We start from the raw sequence: 21,457 nt of genomic DNA, 5'->3' as shown, positions 1-21,457 counted from the left end.
GGATTTGATCCCCAAAAAGATTAAGCAAGTCTGAAAAAACGCCATACAACACAAACACAATTAAAAACATTGAACGAAATGAGAACATTCCAGAAAGATATCTGACGATCAGTATTGATGCAGGAGAGACCACCTCTTCTGCCATCAAACTTCAGCATACACTCAAAATTTGGTAGAGACTCTCTGTAATCAACCATTTCTTAAATTGCAATAATGAATTGAACTTTTATTCCTCAAGTCTGTAATATATAAATACAATATCTTGACAAATCATATATTCAATGAGATTGCAAAACAACATTACAAAACCAAATCATGTTGTTTACAAAAATGACCTCTCCTATGGCCCCTTTCTTCTACTATACGTGCCATTCCTCTTACTGTCACTCGTCTCTCCAGAAAACTCTCTTTAATCAGATTTCCTATTACTTCTTACACATGCTTTCTCCTCTTGAGATCTGCACCTCTCTTCACACATGCAGCCACAGAACACCCACTTCTTTAACACTCTGCAGCCACCACTTTATTGATCATGCCCATTTTACAAGTGCTAGGTAAGGAAGGTGCATTTTCTTGGTCATGTTAATCTCTTGATCATACCAATTTTACAAGTGCTAGGTAAGGAAGGTGCATATTCTTGGTCATGTTTTTGATTAAGGAAAACAGGTTTTGAAGGGTGCTTGAAACCTTGTACAAGGCGAAAGATTTTCAATAAGTCCAAAATAAGTCCAGAAGCAACAAAACAGCAAACAAAAAGCGAAATTGGTTACCCCCAACGGGTAACCAAGGTGACAGAAAGCCTATCACCAGCCAAACCCAAAAAACCAGCGAGAAGACAAATGAGAGCCAGATATGACAGTGGCGCTCACCATTTGCCCTTAGATTTTGAGCCTCCCTTGCACGATTGGAGGTTCATTTCTAAAGGAGGAGCAGATGGCTTAGTTTTCTTTCTTTTTACCACAGTCCAACCATCCTCAACCTTAGCTGCCTCAGCAATCCAATTCCCAAAAGAAACTGAACAATGGAGCCCAGGGGAATCGGAAGCAACAACAATCTCCCTAGAAGAGCCCTTAGGCAACTGGCCCCCCACAGGACCAGGAGAAGTGTCTAGTACCAGGGTAGGGACAGGAGAGAGCACAGGGCCCTGGCCCCAAACAGGACCAGGAGGAACATCCAGCATAGGGGCAGGGGCAGGAGAAAGAACAGGGTCCAAACCAAGTGTCTGGACTTCCTCCGCAACCTCTGTAACCGAAAGATCAACAGTAGGGGAATCATCCATTGGGTCTTGAGGTGCATCCATGGATTTAAACACCGTATAGTGTTCAGTAGAGGCCCCTAACCACTAGGAATGTGGTCGCATTGATTTAGTCTTCTTACAGCAGCACAACGAGTAGCAATGTGACCTGTCATATGACATTTTCTACAGCGAAAAGGGATAGCTTCATAATCCAAAATTAGGGTCTAAGAGCCCCTTGGAGAAGCCAAACAAATCTTTTTAGGGAGGCCTTTGAAATATCCATCTCTACAAGAATTCAAGCACACGTTGAATGGAGAATATCCAAAGTGTCAGAATCCACATATAAAAAATCACCAATGGCATCCCCAATAGCTTCATAAATAGAATCTAGCCAGAGATGCATCGAGAGGTTTGGAATCCTGACCCAAATAGGAACCCTATTAAAGGATTTAGTAAGCGGATCAAAATCCATATGCCACGGTTTGGCCATAAGAGGAAATCTGTCCTCCCATGAAAAATTGTTATTGCAAAAAATGGTCTTCCTGTCTTTAACAGTTTTAAACTTTACTATGAAAAATCCTTTAGCCATCGAAAATAAATGAACTTCTCGCTCTAAAAGAGGTTCTGAATGCTTGGAGATCCAAGTATGAAGATTGGCAAGAGAGGGCCAGAAACCCCGAAAGTGGAAGATAGCAGTAAAGGAAGAAAGCTCTTCTGTCGTGTTGAAAATATCAAGGACTGTATCTGGATCCAAAGGAACCATAAAAGGGTTTGATACACTTACAGGGGAGACTTCATAGGGATGAGAAGACTCGGAGTGAGCAGCTCAAACAACACCATGAAGACCCGCCTCAAATGCAGCCATGTCAGCATAAGAGACAACCCTATCCCCTGAATGCATTGATCAAAACTAGTCGGAACAACGGAAATAGGCATAATGGCACACTCCCACACCCTAGAACAACAAAAAATAGCATCAACAACCAGTAGCGAGCAGCACGAGCTGGAGACCCAGCAAACAACAACAATTAAATAGCCAGAGCCATTCAGCGGCCACGGCAAGGGTAGAGTAGACCTGCGGCCAAAACTAGGGCACGATAGCGATCCCCAGCCACCCAAACCACGAGTGCCTGACAAAGCCAAAGAAACAGCGGCCCTAGAATGCAGACCGAATACGGGCTAGGGCATGGAGGCCCTAGCGAAAGCCTGAAACTCGCCCGCCATCGACCGGTTAAGAAATCCTTGATCTTCACAATGACGCTCATATTCTTAGTCATGTTAATCTCTATGTTATACTTACATTGTATTTACCAAGATGATCATTATGGATGAGATAGATTTTGTTTCCTTGGGAGTTTCTTTGCAACGTGTCATGAGATTAGCAAGACGTTTGTCGTGATACAACTTCTCTCTTAGGTGTTGAAGATGGTTTTGGAAACCATTGATGCCTACCTACTTGTGTTGAGCTCTATGTACATGTTGATGCCTCACCTGATTTATGAGAGGAGAGGAGTTCATTTCACAAGGGTTATGCCATATGCAGTGTCCTAAATTTTATCCATTTATAATTTTGTTCCTTAGGCCCCATTTTAGTATCCAAGATTTTTGTGTATGTTATACTTGAGTTAGCCTCAATTTTGCATATATTTTCACCATCCCCATATCAATTAGGCCTTTGACCCAAATTTGATTTCGTATTGGGCGATCAGGAGTGAGTTGGGTTTCCTTGGCCTAGGAGTCTCCTTTAACCCTAAGAAGTGGGTAATGGTCTTCTAATATTAGTGGGATCCCCAAATTCAGATCAGCCTCCTTCAAGTTTTTTGCATCCCAAAATGGTTAGAAGAGGTATATAATCAAGGGTACCTCCCTCAGTTTAGTAAGCTAGGAATTTAATTCATAATTCATCATAATAGATTCAAGATATCTCAAGAAATCAAGACAATTCATGCACTCAAGAAAACACTAAGGCATCAAGCATGAAAAAAAGGAGTAATATATCTAGATCTAAGCATCTGTGAAGACATCCATGTTCTTCCTATCCTAGATCCAAAGTCAGGACAACTTGGAACATCATTGTGAACATTTTCAACATCACAGAATCTTATCAAGCCTTTGCTACATATCAATATGCTTCATTTTCAAGTATCTTCATTGCAATTTCAAAGTTAAGTCCTGAAATAGCTTTTGTAAACCCCTTTCCACAATAAATATTTTTTTTCTTAGAAAACAAGCGGTGCTCATGTGGAAGGAGCTACTAAAAGGTCAAATTGAGAGCTACAGTTTGATGGTTGTTTCATCCAAATGTGCAAGGTCAAAGGTAACTAGACTCAACCCTGACCTCTTGGTCACCCTTGACCTTTTGTTTTAGGTTGAAATTTGGATCATGAGTCAATAATTGTCGTTGCTGCCCACATCTAGATTCGTAATTGATTTCTTTGTATGTTATCTTCCTGTACACAGAAAAATCACTCTTTCCATTGTTTCCCTAGAGCTTGTATTTTCCACTTTCTTTTTCACAGTCATCTTCCATAACAAGGGGTCATTGCATCCACTCAGCTGTTGAGCCTCCTTAAGCATAGTGATCATCTTCCTTCCAATTAATGAGAGGATACAAGTGAAAGCTTCCTAGTTTGTCCATCCATTTGTTTTAATGCCATCATACCCAATTTTCTTTCATTATATTATGGTGACCCAGCTCATTACATTTTCATTTTCATTTGGATAATTAGACTTGATCCTTATGCAATTCATTTGTTATATGTGCAATCATGGATCAGATTCGCATAATATTTTTAAATGTATCTACATTGTTTCATTTTCTAAAAATTACTTTCTTTCATGCAATGTTTAAATGATCAATTAATGTAATGTACATTGTTTAGATGATTCTCTTATTTTATGGCTTTGTGTATGAGTTTCATGACCTAGATTCCTACATATAACATCTCTCTAAGACAATTTATAGACTTATGGATCCCCTCAAAGGTGTAGATCCTAAGTCTACTAACATTCTCTATGGCAATGTAGGTGATACCTCTATGCCTAACATAGCTGAAAATCACTCTTCTCATACTTTTTGTGATGACAATGAATCCATAACAAGAGTGTTTCCTAGCCATGTGGAAATGTTTGTCAACGATTTGGCAAAGCTTGAACATTGTATGGGCCAAATCATTCTAATAGTGAGGTAAACCACTTGATTGAAGGGTTGAATAAGATTCTTCAAATGATGAAAATGGTGTTAATTTGTTGTGTGTCATATCTCATATTATCAATGATAGTCTCATGACTATGAAAACTTGTGTCAAAGACCTCAATCTTTCCAATCCTAATGTTGTGATGGCCTAATTTGTGCCCTTGTATAAATTGTCATTTATCATCATCCTCACCTTAGCCCATGACTTAAAATCTATATCATCCACCCACATTTTTCTACCATTCATTGTCATCATTCGCTTATGAAACTTGACCGCGAGGCTTAGATAGCATAGAATGTGCATTGTGGAGACGTTTGCGTGACACACTCCCATCCACAAATATGTAGATATATGGGTTGCCATGGATGCATTACAAAATGCCAACTTGCAATTGTAATGCCCGATTCCACTACCCATTGACACATGACTCAACTTTGCATCCATTTTAGATCTCATTTGGCCTTCATTTTGTCTCTCTTACACATCCTCTAGATTTTGCTAACTGTCTCACAATTTTGGCACCCTGACTCTTGATCATTCACTCTCACAACTTCAACACAAATTTTGGGCATATTCTTTGCCTTGGGATTCTTTATCTTCACTCGCACATTTAATTCTCCCTTGTGGAGTTGAGGGGAGTCTCTTCACTCCTTTTGTTCATGTCCTTTGAGCATATTGATATCCTCTCTACTATTCTTTCAACATTTATCAGTACATATCATTTATGATTAGTTACTTATCACCGCTTGTGTTTATTCGACTATTGTAGAGGTAGAATCACCAAAGTAGGTATTTGACTGAGGTAAGTCTCAAAACAGCCAACCCCAACATTTTTGTTGTTTCAATGTGTGCAGGTTTCTTGAAGGAATGTTTCTACTTCATGATACTTTGAGTTCAATATTACTCCTCTTTTCTTTTTTTATTTCTATCATCATACTCATAGCATAAAATCAATCAATCTTATTTTATTTTATTTTGTCATTTTTCCATTCATAATAATGAAGGGTACTCCCCTTAATAACACAAGCACATAATAGAAATAGAAATAGAGAAACAACAACAAATTGTAAGAACCCAAAATTGTCTTCTTATTGTCTCTGAAAGTATGGAATTACAAATTTTAGAAATAATAGATGCAAAGCCACATGGGCATTTTCCTTACAATATTATGTAAGCTAGAGCCACCACCTGTAGTGCCTCTCGTGTTTGCAGTCTGTACCTTGTTGTATTTTGATCCGAGAGATACTTGTTACTCATGTTATTTTTACATTTGAGATGACTTGAGGGTCAAATGTTATACTTTGATTTCCAATATCATAGTTGCTAGATTACTATGTTGTTCAGTTGATCATATTTGCATGATGATGTCATTTTGAGATGACAGTATGTTTTATTATGATATCTGGTTATTCGGTATTTGGACATATCTCTGATTATGTTTATATGTTGGATTTAATGCTATGGTTATTTACCTCATTCTTGCTTTGTGATGTTTTATGCGAACGTGAGTAATGTAAATGGATTGATTTAGTATAGTTAAATAAATGGTTAAATTAGGTTATTTAATCCATTTCTTACTTCGGCTATGTCATTATATGCAATTGTACTTGATCATGTGTTTTAGTGTGCACGATTTATATCCCTAGCAGTGGCACATGGAGTTAGTGATTAAGCTATTCATATTTAACTAATGTCGTCCTTGTATGGTCGACGTATCATATTTAATTGTTTAAATTAAAACCTTGCGGTGATTTAATAAATCCAGATTCATTTGCATTATGTGATTAGACTTGTGAGCATGTATGTGCATTTAGAGGTTCGCATTTGTCGCAAAAGTTTTAAAAAATCCTGTGATTTTTATTTAATGGTTTTCAGGCTTTATTTTAATTAATTTTAATTCCTGATAGCTTTGTCATAGATGAATTCCAGTTACTTGGAATAACTTGTTTTCGTTTGGGTTGATTTGGGGTCTAACTAGGTTACCTGGTTATTTACCCGAATCGATTATTCACTCGAAAAGTGAATAAGTATTCAAAGAGGAAATTTATTCCTCACTTCTCACTTTTGAAAAATAGAAAATTGAGAGCTTTTTCCAAAATCCTCTTTTGGAGGATTGTGTTTATGTTCGTTGTAGGAGCTACGGGCGTTGGATCTTTGTGAGATCGGTCTCGTTGGATACAACTCAAGGAGACCTTGGTTTGAAGCAATTTTCGACAACTTTTGTGGGATATTTATTTTATCTGGTTGATTCCTATTTTAACCATTTTGGTTGTCAAGTAGGGCTCTCTCATTTTTATGTTTTTGCTCCATTTCTAGTAGATGTATGTTAGGAGGCTGAGAACTAATGTTCCCCTTCATTTTTTATTTTTAGTTCTACCCAGTTGGATAGGTATGAATGTTTTCCTAATTCTCAGGATGATGGTTTGGGGTTTTGCATCGTTATGCTGGTTATTTTTGCATACGGTGTCTGAACTTGAATTTTATTGGATTTTCATGGCTTTTGTGCCCTAAGACCAAATGGGTTTTAACTTTGAAGTTTTTGAGTTTTGTGGTGCTTACATCGATTTGCATGTCATCCAATTTTTTTGGATTTTCTTGGCATGATATTGGTCGTGGACTTGGACTATTTGTAGGATGTCAGTCATACCACTATTATATTTTATGTTGCATTGGGATGTGTGTTGCATCCGTACTCCTCAGCTCGTATTCGGTTGAGTGTGAGTTTGCTTGTGTTCTCATCTAGCCCTTGTTTTATGATTTTCGTGATGGTCGTGCACCACCCACAAGCATGTGCGCACATGCATTTGTTAGGTGATTTGGTACTCTCAGTTGTATTTTAGTGGAGTTATGTTCGTTAGGATTGGGTTGGGAATATGCATGCCTACGAGCACTCATTGTGTGATAAGTATGAGTATGTAGGGTAGGCAGTAGAGGGGCTTCTCTAGCAACCTTGGTGACTATTTCCCAGAGGGTTGGCATGAAGAAGTTTTAAACAAGTGATATCTAATTAAATTACTGGACAATAAAATTAAGATAATAAAATGAGATGTGTGTACGGTTTGATTTCGAGAATACTCAGCAATGGCCTCCAAGGGAGTACCTTGAGAGTGTTTCCACATTAGGTTAGCTTGGGAGTCCCAAGCATATTACTCTCCACTATAGCCCCTACATAGTTGACCCTCTGACCAAGACCTAATCCACTTGCATTGTCTCATGATCTTGGTTGTAGTCCTCTTCATTGTTTGGTGTGAGTGTTAGCCATGGACATTTTCTTTATGTGTGTTTGTGGTTGGGAGGCGTAGCTACCTAGACCACTGCTAGGGACCGGTGCACAGAGATGGTCAACTATGTTCTCATCCTTATTTGATTTTTGGATAATTATCTCCATTAGCATGGTGGGAGTGGACCTACAAGTTTCATGTGGTTGGAAAGTGTAACTACCTAGGCCACTGCTAGGGACCGATGTACAAAGACGGTCAACTATGTTCTCATCCTTATTTGATTTTTACTCGGTTATGCTTGGCCCAGAGATAGTCAAAGTTTGTTGCTCGATTGGTACTTGGGCGGATGTATAACTTTCTTTTTCCTTCTATGTCCTTGATGGGACAATGGCTTGGCTTGGAGAAGTAGGTAGGGAATCTATTGCCTCAGCTACCTGAATCTTTGAATTTGATTCTAATGTAGCATCTTTATCTTCCTTATTCTCTTCCTCAAAAATAGTTTTCCACAAATTTGTTGTGGATTTTACAACTTCTATTTTATTAGAAAAAATTTGAAAAGATTTGAATTTGGGAATTTTCATGTTTTCATGCTTGGTCATGGCCTCCTTGATTTCTTCTTTGGTAAAGTTTCACATGACACTTCTCAATCTCTATTCTCTGATGTCTCTCTTTGTTCTTACATCATTCGTCCATCTTTGAGTTATTGCCTAAAGTAAAGCTTTTAGAGCTTGGCTTTTTAATTCATTTGGATCATATTTCCATTTGGCCATCTTCTCAACCAAAGCATCCTCAATCTGTTGCTTCTCCTCTATACTCCTGGATTCATATTTGATATATTTGAATCTAGCCATGCCACTTCCTTCCTTCAATCTCTTCAACTACTACTCAAAGGATATTGGGGGTTTCTTTAGTTGGATGATAGGTGTATTTTCTTCTTCCTCATTATCATCATCCTCCTGAAGCTTTAATTTCCTCCTTGGCTTCTTGGTAGTGATGATCACAAGGGTAGCTACTTTCTTAGCTATAGCTTTCTTTGGTGCAGTCTTGATCACTTTTCCCTTCTTCTTTGGAGGTTCTTCTTCCTCTTCTTCTTGATCTTGTTCTTCCTCATCCTCTCATTTTCCCTTGGTTAGCATAAGATGGTCTTTCTTCTTGTCAAGATTCTTCTGAATATGTCCCATTCTTTTCTTTCCTCTCTTTAGTATTTGAGGAATCTCTATTTCTAGAGATATTCTGGTCTTGGCCTCTTCATAGGTGTTAAACTAAGTGGCCTTAGGATCAACTGGCTCATTCAATAGAGATTCAATGATGTCCCTAATATCATCAATATTTACTTCATAGCTCAATAGTTTTACCCATGCAGCACTAGGTTTGACTTCTTGAATATGAGTTTTATTACAGTCAACTAGGAAGCAAATATTTTGTTCATATTGCTCAATTAGTTGTTGAGGAATTCTATATTTGTTCTACATCTTTTCCTTAAAATTCTCAAAATATGCATCCATAATTCCATCAAATTTTTCTCCTAAATCATTGATGAATTCATTGATCTAATAAAGGGAAGGTCTATCCTTACTCCTAGCCACATAACCCTTAGAAGAAAAGAACTTTTTCACATAGAAAAATAAACATACTAGAAGAGAACCAAACTTACACAGATTCTTCTTTGATGCCAAGATGCTCTCCATGTGTTTGCATAATTGACTCAGTTGTGACTCAGCTAGGTCAAAGGATAGGTTGTTCTTCACAACCTTGTATGTTGGGTCAACCACCTCATAAGGTATGTTGTTAGGCCTGCTCGAGATGTAGATCTTGTGGGCAATTACATGGATCCCAAACTTGATTTCCATGTCTATAACATTGTTCAACTTCATACCTCTACCATCCCATTCAGCTAGGGTTTTCTTCGCAAGCTTGCCTTGAGCAAGGTTTTTTGTGGTTCTTGGTCTTTCCAACATAGGGTAACCTGTGACTTGATGAATCATTCTCTTTGCAATCTTCACTAGTTGCTCAAGCCAGAAAGACATATCATGAACCTTACTCAAAGCATATCTGATCCACTTAATTTGAAATTTTTGTGGCATATGCAGTGCATGAGTCAACCCCTTTACTTCCAAATGTCTATGTTTAGGTTTTAGCACTCCATTCTCACATAATACATCAAATGTTTCATTTAACTCAAAAGACCCAATTCTTGATTCATGTAGTGGTAAAATGACCTAATATCATGGATCAACAACACCTTTAGAAGGATGATCGAGTGAGCTCCCATGGGGTCCTTTTTTCTTAGCAATTGCTAGATAAAGCTTGAATTTTGTTGCCTCATGGATCGCATTCTTCACCAACATTTTAGAACCCTTCTTTGCCTTAGTGCTAGAATTGGATGTCATTTCACTCAGTGAATGAAGAATTCCATTGATAGATAATCTTTGTGAAATGTACTTCTGTGAATTTTCTCAACAACACAACAATTCACTCTTGATCGCTTGGGGGTTTGAAAATCACTGTACTCAAACTAATCTCTGAATTTTTAGTTAGAAAATAAACCCTCAATTTCATCTTTTTATAAAAATTTCAACTTTTAGGGCCTAATAAATACTCTGTACTTGGTAGGTGAGATGACTCGACAAGGTCTTTGAACTTGAGATTGACATGAACTATTTATCGTGAGGCTCGGCTAGAATTGGTTTCCAACCTGACTTGACTTGGTAATACTTGATAGCTCGATTATAACTGCGATTTAACCCAGTTAAAATGTAGTTTCCTCCACTTGTCCTTGTGCATCTTAGTATGCAGATTTGGACTATTCTTTCTTGCTTATCTAGAACTAATGTAGGATCTTCTTTGGATTCATAGTTTGAACCACCTCCTTGTATGCTTAGTTGGATGTGGATGCTTCACCCGACTCATTGGTTTGGATGACAATATCTTCATTGTCTTGCCTTGTGTTTTCCTCTAATTTCCTTACCCATTTCTGATTCATCTGAGTTTTGATCTCTTCAAAAAAAAAATTCCCTTTTTTTTCTTCATCAAAATTTGTTGTAGCTCAATTCATACAATTTCTTTCCAAATGACCAACCTTTTTGCATATATAACATCTCACATTAGTATGTCTTTTCCTGAAGTAATTTCTTACACAATTTGCTCCAATGTGGTCATATTCTCCACATAGATGAGATCTTCCTCATGTGTTATAGTCCCAACCAATAAATGCTCTCTGTTTGGTTCCATTGTGATGATTATTTGGATTCCATTATTTTGATCTACACTTAGAGTATTTGTGACCATATTTGTGACATGTAAAACAGTTTTCTTTAAACTTTGATATGGTCCTGCATTCATTTGCCTTGTGTCCATACTTGTTACAATTATAGAAATAACCTTTGAACTTTGGTTTCATAGTGTTACTCCAAGAAACGTTTGATGTATGACCTACTTTTCCACAATTGTTACATGTAGGTCTTTTGTTCTTCTATGCTCCTTGTTGTGATGATTCTCCTTGATCAGTATACCCTAAGCTAGTAGTGCCTTTAGGTATATTCAGAGTTTGTCTATACAATTGATTCACACTTTCTTGTGATGTCAACCTTCTTTTATTGAGTTCCTTTTTAGCTCTTAGATCATTATTGAGTCTTTCATTCTTTGTTCTTAGATTGGTGATTTCATGCTTTGCATTATCTAGCTGATTTGCCATGTCTACTTGAAGTTGAGATAGTTGTTGGGTTTCATTGGTCTTTTCCTCCAATCTTGTTGCAAGCAATGTTTTATCTTCATCTACCATTTCTTTTTCATTTACTGCTTTTTTCTTTTGTTCCATGACTTCATATAGCCCAACCGAGTGATTTTCTTTCTCTTTTCAATTTCCTTATGTCTTATTATAGAATGGTATTCCTTCCTAGTAGATCTTCTATGGCTTCATCATCTTCTTCTAAACTTCTTTCTCTATAGATGTCTTCTATTCTTTCTTCTATGTATAGATTTTCATTCATCTTCATAGCTAACTCTTTTCTTCTTTTCAAAGAGTGAGTGAGTTGCTCCTTGAGTTTCTTGACTTGTTCCATAGCCATATGTAGATCTAGTTTGTCATTATCAATAGCTTTCTCTAACTTACACACCTCCATTTCCTCATATCTTTACTCTCAAGCTATTAAGCCTCTGATAGGAGAACCTTTCTCTGACACCAATTGTTGGAAATGTAATATGTAATGACAGACATGATTGAGGAGGTGGTGGGGGGGTGTGAATCAAGAACCACTTAAAACTTTTCACTTAGAATACTTTTTCTTTTCTTTATTAGATTGTCTAATCTACTATCATGCCTGGAACATAAAGCAATAAAGAAATCAACACCATAACACTTTGACATAATATTTGGTAACCTAAAAACCCTCCAAGGAGAAGGTAAAACTAGGGTGGGGATGACACCCACAATGCTTCACTACTATAGAAATAAAGTTGACATGTTAGGGCTTACAATTTATCATTCTGGTGATATACTCTATTAGGAGTATAAAGGACTATTAGGTCCACCTTATGAAAGGATTTTATAATATGATGAAGTATGTACTATTTTATGAGATCTTACAAAGGATTGTTAAATCCACCTTGTTAGAGGATTTACCTGATGCACCTATTAGGATGCAATCAGTAGGATGATCCTTATTTGCAACTTGATTTTTCTAATATATGTCCTTTAAATATTGTAATCACCTAACTGTAATAGATGAGCCTCTACTCTGCCCTTTATACTACTTGGTATCCTACTAATCAATCTTCTCTATTTTCTTCTTGTATTCCATATTCACTTTCTCAACTTGCTTACATCTCTCTCTTGTTCATATGTTAGAAAAAAATAAATTTTACCTTTCTTATATAGCCATCACACAATATTTTCATTCCAAGTCGACTATAAAAGAAAAGGTGCTTTCTCAATAATCTAATTACATCTTTAGGTCAGTTGATATTGATGCTCGGTTCAAACTATGCAATCATGAGTTATGTTGATGCTCGACCGACACAATAAGCTCAGGTGATACTCTGGCACTCGAGTAAAACTTGGATGCTTGGGTGACATTGTGATCACTTGCTTGTACTAAATGCTCGATTTACACTGAGAACTCGGAAAACACTATTGACTCGGTTTACACTGTGATGCTTGTCCCATATGATGGTTCTTGGGCTACACTGAAACATGTTGACTAAAAGAAAGCTTGGTTGTAGTATTAACTGACCTTCTTGAATAACTTAAGTGTTTTTTCATTAATTGACAGTATGTCTTGCCAAAGGGTCAACAATAGCCAATGATTCTCATTCTGAAACTTAATCTTAATTCTTCCCTTTCTAACAACATGATAAGGTTCATTATCTCCCAAATAAACTATCCCAAAATCCCCTTGGACATCACTAAGAAAATAAATTCTATGAGATATACCATGAAATAAAACCCATGAATGTAAAACCCGTGAATCATCAACATTTTCTAAGAAAAGAAGCAAAACATCCTCTTCAGATTTATTACTTACCACGTTTGCCTTTTTGTTTTCTTCTTACTTGTCCCCCTCACTGTTCTTTCGAGAGCAACAATATTTCTCCTTATGACCTGATTTCCCACAGTATCACCAATCTCTTGGTCCTCTAGATTGAAATCTCTATCCATTTAATTTTCAACAATTTCCAAAAAAAGTCTCTCTCATTCTTATGTCTCTACCTTGTGCATTATGTAATGATCCCATCTTTTGGCCTTCACGTTCTTTTAGTAGTTGACCAAGTGTGTGTGCGTTAGCCTTGTTCTACATGGTCTCGAGGGCTAACGAAGGGTTTAATGGGATCCTGGAGTGTTTTGGCCTAGTCATTTCCAGTTTGGGCCAAAACGAAGTTGATTTACTCAGTTTCAGGCATACTTACTATTTTTTAGTAAGTCGGCAGGACACAGTGCAGGTCAATTTTGGTGATTGGATTCGATACTCCTCGGTGAGAGCTTTCCGATGAGCTATCACTCGCATTATTCGGAGTCCGATTGCTAATACATTTTAATGCCTGAAGTTTTATTAAAGTAACCTCTAATTTAATTGTAAAATATTAAAGTGTTACTTTAATATTTATTTTATTGTGATGTGTACCCAAGGGAGACATAAGGGGTATTTTAATATATATTTTATATATTACACATCTTTTATCCCACATTGCCCACATGAGTTGAGCAGACCCTTGGGAATAGAATAAGAGGAAGCATTTGTGGCTTCATTAGACAGGTTGAATATGAGAAGAAATTGGTGTGTGACTTGCAGCTCCGTTCTTGGCATTTGAGGACGTTTATCCTCTCTTGTAACATTCTAGATGTCATTCCCTTGGGGTTTGGCCTTTGGAATTCTTTTTTATCGGCTTCATTATCAGGCAGTTTAGTTGCATTTCCGGCTACAGGTGAATTTGGTATTTTGCTCATATCTTCTTCACTACTTGTCTGACGCTTATGCCGCTTTGAGAGAATGATATTACGAAAGTAGTGGACTAATTGAAGGACAAAGTACTGTAGCAGCAAGCTCGAAAGCATGGGCTGAAGTATTATGTCAATAATGCTGAAGTAATTAGTGAGTGGATAAATCTGCCATGTATTTGGTTTTATGAATTCTGAAAATAACATTTATTTGGCTGTAGTTCATTTCCATTTTGCATATTATTGTAGTTTCTTTCTTGTTTATGTTGTATGATACCAATTCCATGCACAAACACAACAAACAAATAAACGTTTGATTTCTGGAGTTATAAGGGGTTTAAAACATTAAATGGAGAAATAAGAGGTTGAATGCAAACTGTTTGACATAATTCCTTTCAGCAATTTGGTTTAGTTTTTGGGACATTCAGGGGTGCCCATTTTAGTGGTATCAGAGCTATAAGTTTTGCCATCCTGTGGAGATCATATTGATAGCTAGATAAAGATGTATATTAGTCCAAATCAAGATGTGATGTTCAGACAGTTATTGGGTAAATTAGAGAAGGGGCAACATATGCAACAGGAGCAGAATAGGCGAATGGATATGATGTTGCAGCTTATGGCTAGATAGATGGGCATCAACATTGATGATTTGTATGTTGCTCCAGAGCAGAAGCTAGTCGATTTCTCAGGTGGGATCGAGACATGTATAGAGCCAGCCAGCTATGATGTTGGTGATGTGGGCATTTCAGCAGAGTCAGCAGAGACATGCGTGCGAAGTCAGGAGACCACATATGAAGCCTTGTCAGGGGATGATGGCGTAGCAATAGTGGAATTAGGAGAATGCGAGGATACTATCATATCAGTAGCCACTTCTATGTCAGTTGAAGCATCCAATGAGGAGTTTAATGCTATAAATGCAGTGGTTGATGTATTTTCTAATGAAGCCACACATGTTAATGATGATGAGTTTTCATCAACTACAAATTCAGTTCAGTTTTCTGTTGCAGCAGTTAATGTTGTTCCTATGTCCATATATTTCGATGTGGCAACACCTATTGTTGATACAGTTAGCATGAGTACATATGGTTCACCTACAACTACATCTTTTTCAATGCATGATGGTGATAATATGCATTCCAGTCCAATATATATTATGTGGATGGATAAAGGGAAGAAGACGTTTCATAGATCTTCTATGGAGTTTCCTTATGGTGACATTCTGACTTCATCAGCACAAGTTTTGAATGCTAGGCTATAGGGGTTGGTCCTGATGATGCAGATTTGCAGTTGGTTTAACTTCCATATGGATATCACCTATTGGGATCTAGGTGGAGGTTGGAGTCCATTATGTTACTTAATTGCTTGAGGACAAGCAATTTCAAGGAGGGCGGATTTGTAATGATCCCATCTTTTGGCCTTCACGTTCTTTTAGTAGTTGACCAAGTGTGTGCGCGTTAGCCTTGTTCTACATGGTCCCGAGGGCTAACAAAGGGTTTAATGGGATCCTGGAGTGTTTTGGCCTAGTCATTTCCAGTTTGGGCCAAAACGAAGTTGATTTACTCAATTTCAGGCATACTTATTATTTTTTAGTAAGTCGGCAGGACACAGTGTAGGTCAATTTTGGTGATTGGATTCGATACTCCTCGGTGAGAGCTTTCCGATGAGCTATCACTCGCATTATTCAGAGTCCGAGTGCTAATACATTTTAATGCCTGAAGTTTTATTAAAGTAACCTCTAATTTAATTGTAAAATATTAAAGTGTTACTTTAATATTTATTTTATGGTGATGTGTACCCAAGGGAGACATAAGGGGTATTTTAATATATGTTTTATATATTACACATCTTTTATCCCACATTGCCCACATGAGTTGAGCAGACCCTTGGGAATAGAATAAGAGGAAGCATTTGTGGCTTCGTTAGACAGGTTGAATATGAGAAGAAATTGGTGTGTGACTTGCAGCTCCGTTCTTGGTATTTGAGGACGTTTATCTTCTCTTGTAACATTCTAGATGTCATTCCCTTGGGGTTTGGCCTTTGGAATTCTTTGTTATCGGCTTCATTATCACGCAGTTTAGTTGCATTTCCGACTACAGGCAGATTTGGTATTTTGCTCATATCTTCTTCACTACTTGTCTGACGCTTATGTCGCTTTGAGAGAATGATATTACGAAGGTAGTGGACTGATTGAAGGACAAAGTACTGTAGAAGCAAGTTCGAAAGCATGGGCTGAAGTATTATGTCAATAATGCTGAAGTAATTAGTGAGTGGATAAATCTGCCATGTATTTGGTTTTATGAATTCTGAAAATAACATTTATTTGGCTGTAGTTCATTTCCACTTTGCATATTATTGTAGTTTCTTTCTTGTTTATGTTGTATGATACCAATTCCATGCACAAACACAACAAACAAATAACCGTTTGATTTCTGGAGTTATAAGGGGTTTTAAACATTAAACGGAGAAATAAGAGGCTGAATGCAAACTGTTTGACATAATTCCTTTCAGCAATTTGGTTTAGTTTTTAGGACATTCAGGGGTGCCCATTACACATTATAAACACTTCCTAATGTAGATCTACCTAAGTTTTTCATATGAGTTTCCTCACTTAGAATAACACCAATAACATAATCAAATTTTAGGGTATTAAAATTAGAGATAGAGTTACTAATTGCCATTACCAAACCATTCCATCTTCTATGAAAAGAACATTTAATCAAGAGAACCCTAGTTTCTACATCAAGATTGACATTTATAGAAAATAACTAATTGGGAACTATATTAAACTCATATAAATGATTAGCAATAGACCCACCTTCTACCATCTTTATACTCAATAAATATTTCATGAGAAATACCTTTTTCAAAGCAGAAGGCTTTTCATACAACTTTTCTAGGGTTTCCATCAACTCTTCAATTGTCTTTGATGTTATAATATTAAATGTCACTGATTATGTCAGGCATAAATGAATACTTCTAAGTGTCTTTTTGTCCAAAATATCTCATTCCTCATCTATCATATTTTCTTCTTTCTTGATTTTCCCACACAATGGCCTTCATAAATCCTTTTGATAAAGATAGTCCTCCATTTGCAGTTTCCATAACTAAAAGTTTTGTAGGCATCTACTCAACCTTTACTTTACCCTCATTTGCTATTTCTCTCACTCAACTATGATACTTTACTACAAAGGATAACTGAAACAACTTCTCTTTAATACTACTTGTTAGGATTAGCTAGATAGAAATATCAATTGTATAAAAATATAACCAATATCACAAAGAAATAAAGCACACATAAATGAATAGAACACACAAATATTTAACATGGTCACACAATCCCTAGGCTACATCCACCAAAAAATGAGTCTAATGTTATTAGCTAGTGATTTAAACCTAATTAAAATCTACAATCCCTTGCAATTCAATACCGTCACAAGAAGCTATTAAACCATCATATATCATAAAATCCATAAACTTAAGTCATTTTATACAAAACTTATGGTGGTTGCAAAATTAGGGCTAGAATATGTCCTCCAATAGAAAAAAAAACTTCCAATGCCTTTTATAGTAATAAAGTCATTTTTTTCCTTGGGGGTGCTACCCCGTGATCCCACCTACTTTTACAACAGGGAGCTTTCCTGGGGCTCTGCCCCTAGACCCTGCCTTGGGCACTGCCCCTAGACCTCGCAAGGAGTGTTTCTCCTTTACCCCTATCATGGGGGTGCTACCCTCAAACTCCTATAGAATAAATCTAGGGAGAAACCATGCTAAAGAAAATAGGAAAAGTTAACCTATGAGTTTCATTAGGCTCTACATAACAACACAAAATTGACAAATTTTATACGGAAACAAAGGTTTTGAAGTGCTGCGAACCCAAAGATGAGGTCTATTTGAGCTCTAAGTGCACCAAAAAATGGGTGATCCCCTATTTCATAAAAAAAATCAAAATTTTAATTTGTCCAAGAAAACCCTCACTACTCTAAAAAATTCTTCAGGGACCAAAATAAGTTGTAGAATGTCAACACTCTGATACTATATAAAAGTTGTCAATCCAACTTCATGAAGCCAAGGTTAGCTACATGCAAAGATGACCTGCCACAAGAAAGAATGGAATAACAAAGCAAGGGTTTCAGTTTTGAAAATATGAAAGATAATATTATCATATCAAACAAATCAATAAAAGATACAATGATCAATTCTTATAAAGGATATCAAGGTAACCTAAAATAAGAAACCCCAAAAAGGAAATGTTTAATAATTAAAATAATTATTAAATCTCACCAATGTATAAAATGATATCTAAAGAGAGAAGTAAATGTAACTCAATGATCAAGTCAAGATGACTTAATATTTAAGTTATTTCTTTATTTTGGCACATTCAAGCATTGAAAAATCCTTGTTGATAAGGGTTTTATTAAGTAAGGTGAATATTTATATTTTTTACTTCTTTACATTTTTTTACATACTTCTCTCTTTCAAATTTAATTCCTAAACAAGAACTTAGTCACTTAACCAAGGCATCCCCTCCCCTCAACAAACAATAAATCTTCTTGTGCTGGAATAAGTTATCAGAATTGCAAATTCATATTTAAAAATTATCAACTAAGAGCTTTCAAAAAAATTTGGTTAACTTGGTTCTTGTGCTCTAGGAACATGTTTGTCATCCTGTAAACCTATTGGTAGATGTCACCCAAATTGATCTGTACCTAGAGATCTTAGATTTTTAGAGTTTTCTAGCTTTTCTAGTATGGTCACAGATCCATAGTCAGATTTCCTATAGCTATTCAAATCCATAGTTTATGAAGCAAAAAGACACTTTTAGTTGAACATTTCAAGTTCATATTTTTAGCCTTGTTATTTCATATCATAGACCAATTTTCATATTTTAATTGGATTGATTGCATACATATTGCTCCTAGATCCATTCCATCTTTATCATTTGATAATTGGTTCAATTTACATTCACATTGCACATTTAAAGTTGATGAAAATTTCATGAAAGAGGACTTGCTTGCGTCCTTAGTATAATTCAATTTCAGCATTGGCATCCCTTTATCCTATTTGGAGTTTGCTAATCTAACTTGAACTATATTGGGATGTATTTGAAAGCCTCTCTTTCTCTTGTATTGAATGACTTAGATTGAAATTGTTTGACTAATGAGTTTGTTTCATCTAGTTTGCATTGTTAAATTTTCAGCTTCATTTCCCTCTTAAACAATGGTTTATATATGTCACATGCATGCCAAAGCAAGGGCATAATGTAGAGAAAAGTGTTGCTCTACTTTTTTATTCACTAGTTATACACCCACTTTGGTCTTCTCTTACAACATGCTACTGTAGTTCTTAATTCAACCTATTTTTTAGGCAAGTTGACATTAAAGTAACACAAGCTCAATTAACTTACACCAATCCATGCTAATGTTTATTTATGGAGGACTAAACAAGATAACTAAGATATTGAGAGGGGAGGGGGGATGAATCAAAATCTTTAACATTTTCTAAGTTTTCACCAATTCATTTGCATGTAAACTTGTTGTAACATATAAATCCGATCAATCACATACATGAAAATAAAACACATAACATGATATTTGTGACCCAGAAACTCGCCAAGGTGAAGGTAAAACTGGGGTGGGGATGACACCCACAAATCTTTAATACTACAGTAATAAAGTTAACTAGTTAAGGTTACAATGTTTGATAACAAGATATGATCTACCCTATGAGGAGTTGCCTTGTTAAAGGCTTAAGAGGTTGTTAGGTCTCACCTTGTTAGTATATTTGACACTTATAACAAAGTAAGGACTCTGTTAGGAGATATATATATATATATATATATATATATATATATATATATATATATATCTGTTAAGACCACTTTGTTAAGAGATTTACCTTGATTCAAGTCTATTAAAACTGATTCAGTACCTGACTCTCAATTTTCTCTGTCAGTTGATTTTGACTCTTCTCCTTGCTTATTGATCCTCTCCTTTGATCAGATATCACTTGTCTTTGCCTTTCACTTCACTGTCATGACTAGGTCACTTGCTCTGTTGGATGATAATAAAACCCTTCATTGACTTCTAATCTATTCTCAATCCTTCTCTTGTATTTTACTTCTTGTTCACATGCATATACCTCTCCACCTTTTCTCTTACTTTGCATGCTTATGGTCTAGGTTAAGATCATCACTATTTAAAGTGATTTGTAAACTATTTTCTAGATGGTTCCATGTTTTTCCTCTTTATCTTGATCGTTGAACACACAACATAGGGATTTGTGATTGACATTGTGTAAATGTTTTGTAACAACCTCTTCAAAAATTAAATATACCTTTCAAATTGGCCTGATAATCATTTTGCCTCAAACTTTGTTCCATTCCCGACTTTTATGTAAACTCCACATTGCTCAGTCTTTACTATTTCATGATGCTTGGCATTGATGTTGCTTAGCATTGTTGTTGTTTGGCTTGTATTTTTCTCAACACACACTATATAACTCAATGCTTGTATGCTTGGAATTTTCTTGATCGCTAATGACTTGCTCAATCGTTGATGAGCTTAGATCGTAGAGAAAATACTTTGTGACCAAAAACTTACTCAGCTCCTATAGAGCTGAGTAAATACTCACTTATGTACATGACTCGAACTATATAGAGTATCTCAGTCACAGTGATGACTGTCTAACTCTGCCTTGTAAATGACTAAGTGTTGACATTAATAGACAACAATTGTTAGAGATACCAACAGCTAAATATCATTTCATATAATCCTATTTTTGGAACTATATCACACAAGTGCAATTCTATCCCTTGGACACAATAATTATCACAATTGTATCCTCTATTTTCAAACATATCCAACCATTCTAAGCTATTGCTTTTGGAAAAATAGATTATTACCAATCAACTTGGAGACCAAAATATTCAAATTGATTTCTTATTCAACATTCTAAATTGCATGTCTTTTGTGTATTCAAATCATATGAAATCGACACTACAATTTAACTCAGAGTTATGGAACATTTCTTCCTCAAATAATATTGAAATTAATTAGATAATATATTTCCAAAACTAATAGAATTATTTGTTATTATAACTTTAACAAAAATTATCTATTTATAAAAAATAAATAGAATTATGATCATTTGTCGTTTGATGAATTACATATAAAAAGACATAATAGAATGATGATTGTTTATTGTAAGCATAGATCCATATTCCAACACATAATATGACAAATGTCTATTGTAAAGGAATTAGATATAATATAATAAGAGTTGTTGCTAAGGAAATAAAATTTATGTAAATATTTTATGTTTAATAGTCTAATTAAATAATTAAATAAATAATATATTTATTTTTGTATAT

Source organism: Cupressus sempervirens, chromosome 9 (assembly GCF_028749045.1).
Source record: "Cupressus sempervirens isolate cs-2001-9-10 chromosome 9, ASM2874904v1, whole genome shotgun sequence".
Classification (NCBI taxonomy): Eukaryota; Viridiplantae; Streptophyta; class Pinopsida; order Cupressales; family Cupressaceae; genus Cupressus; species Cupressus sempervirens.
This window is presented reverse-complemented; position numbering follows the sequence as displayed.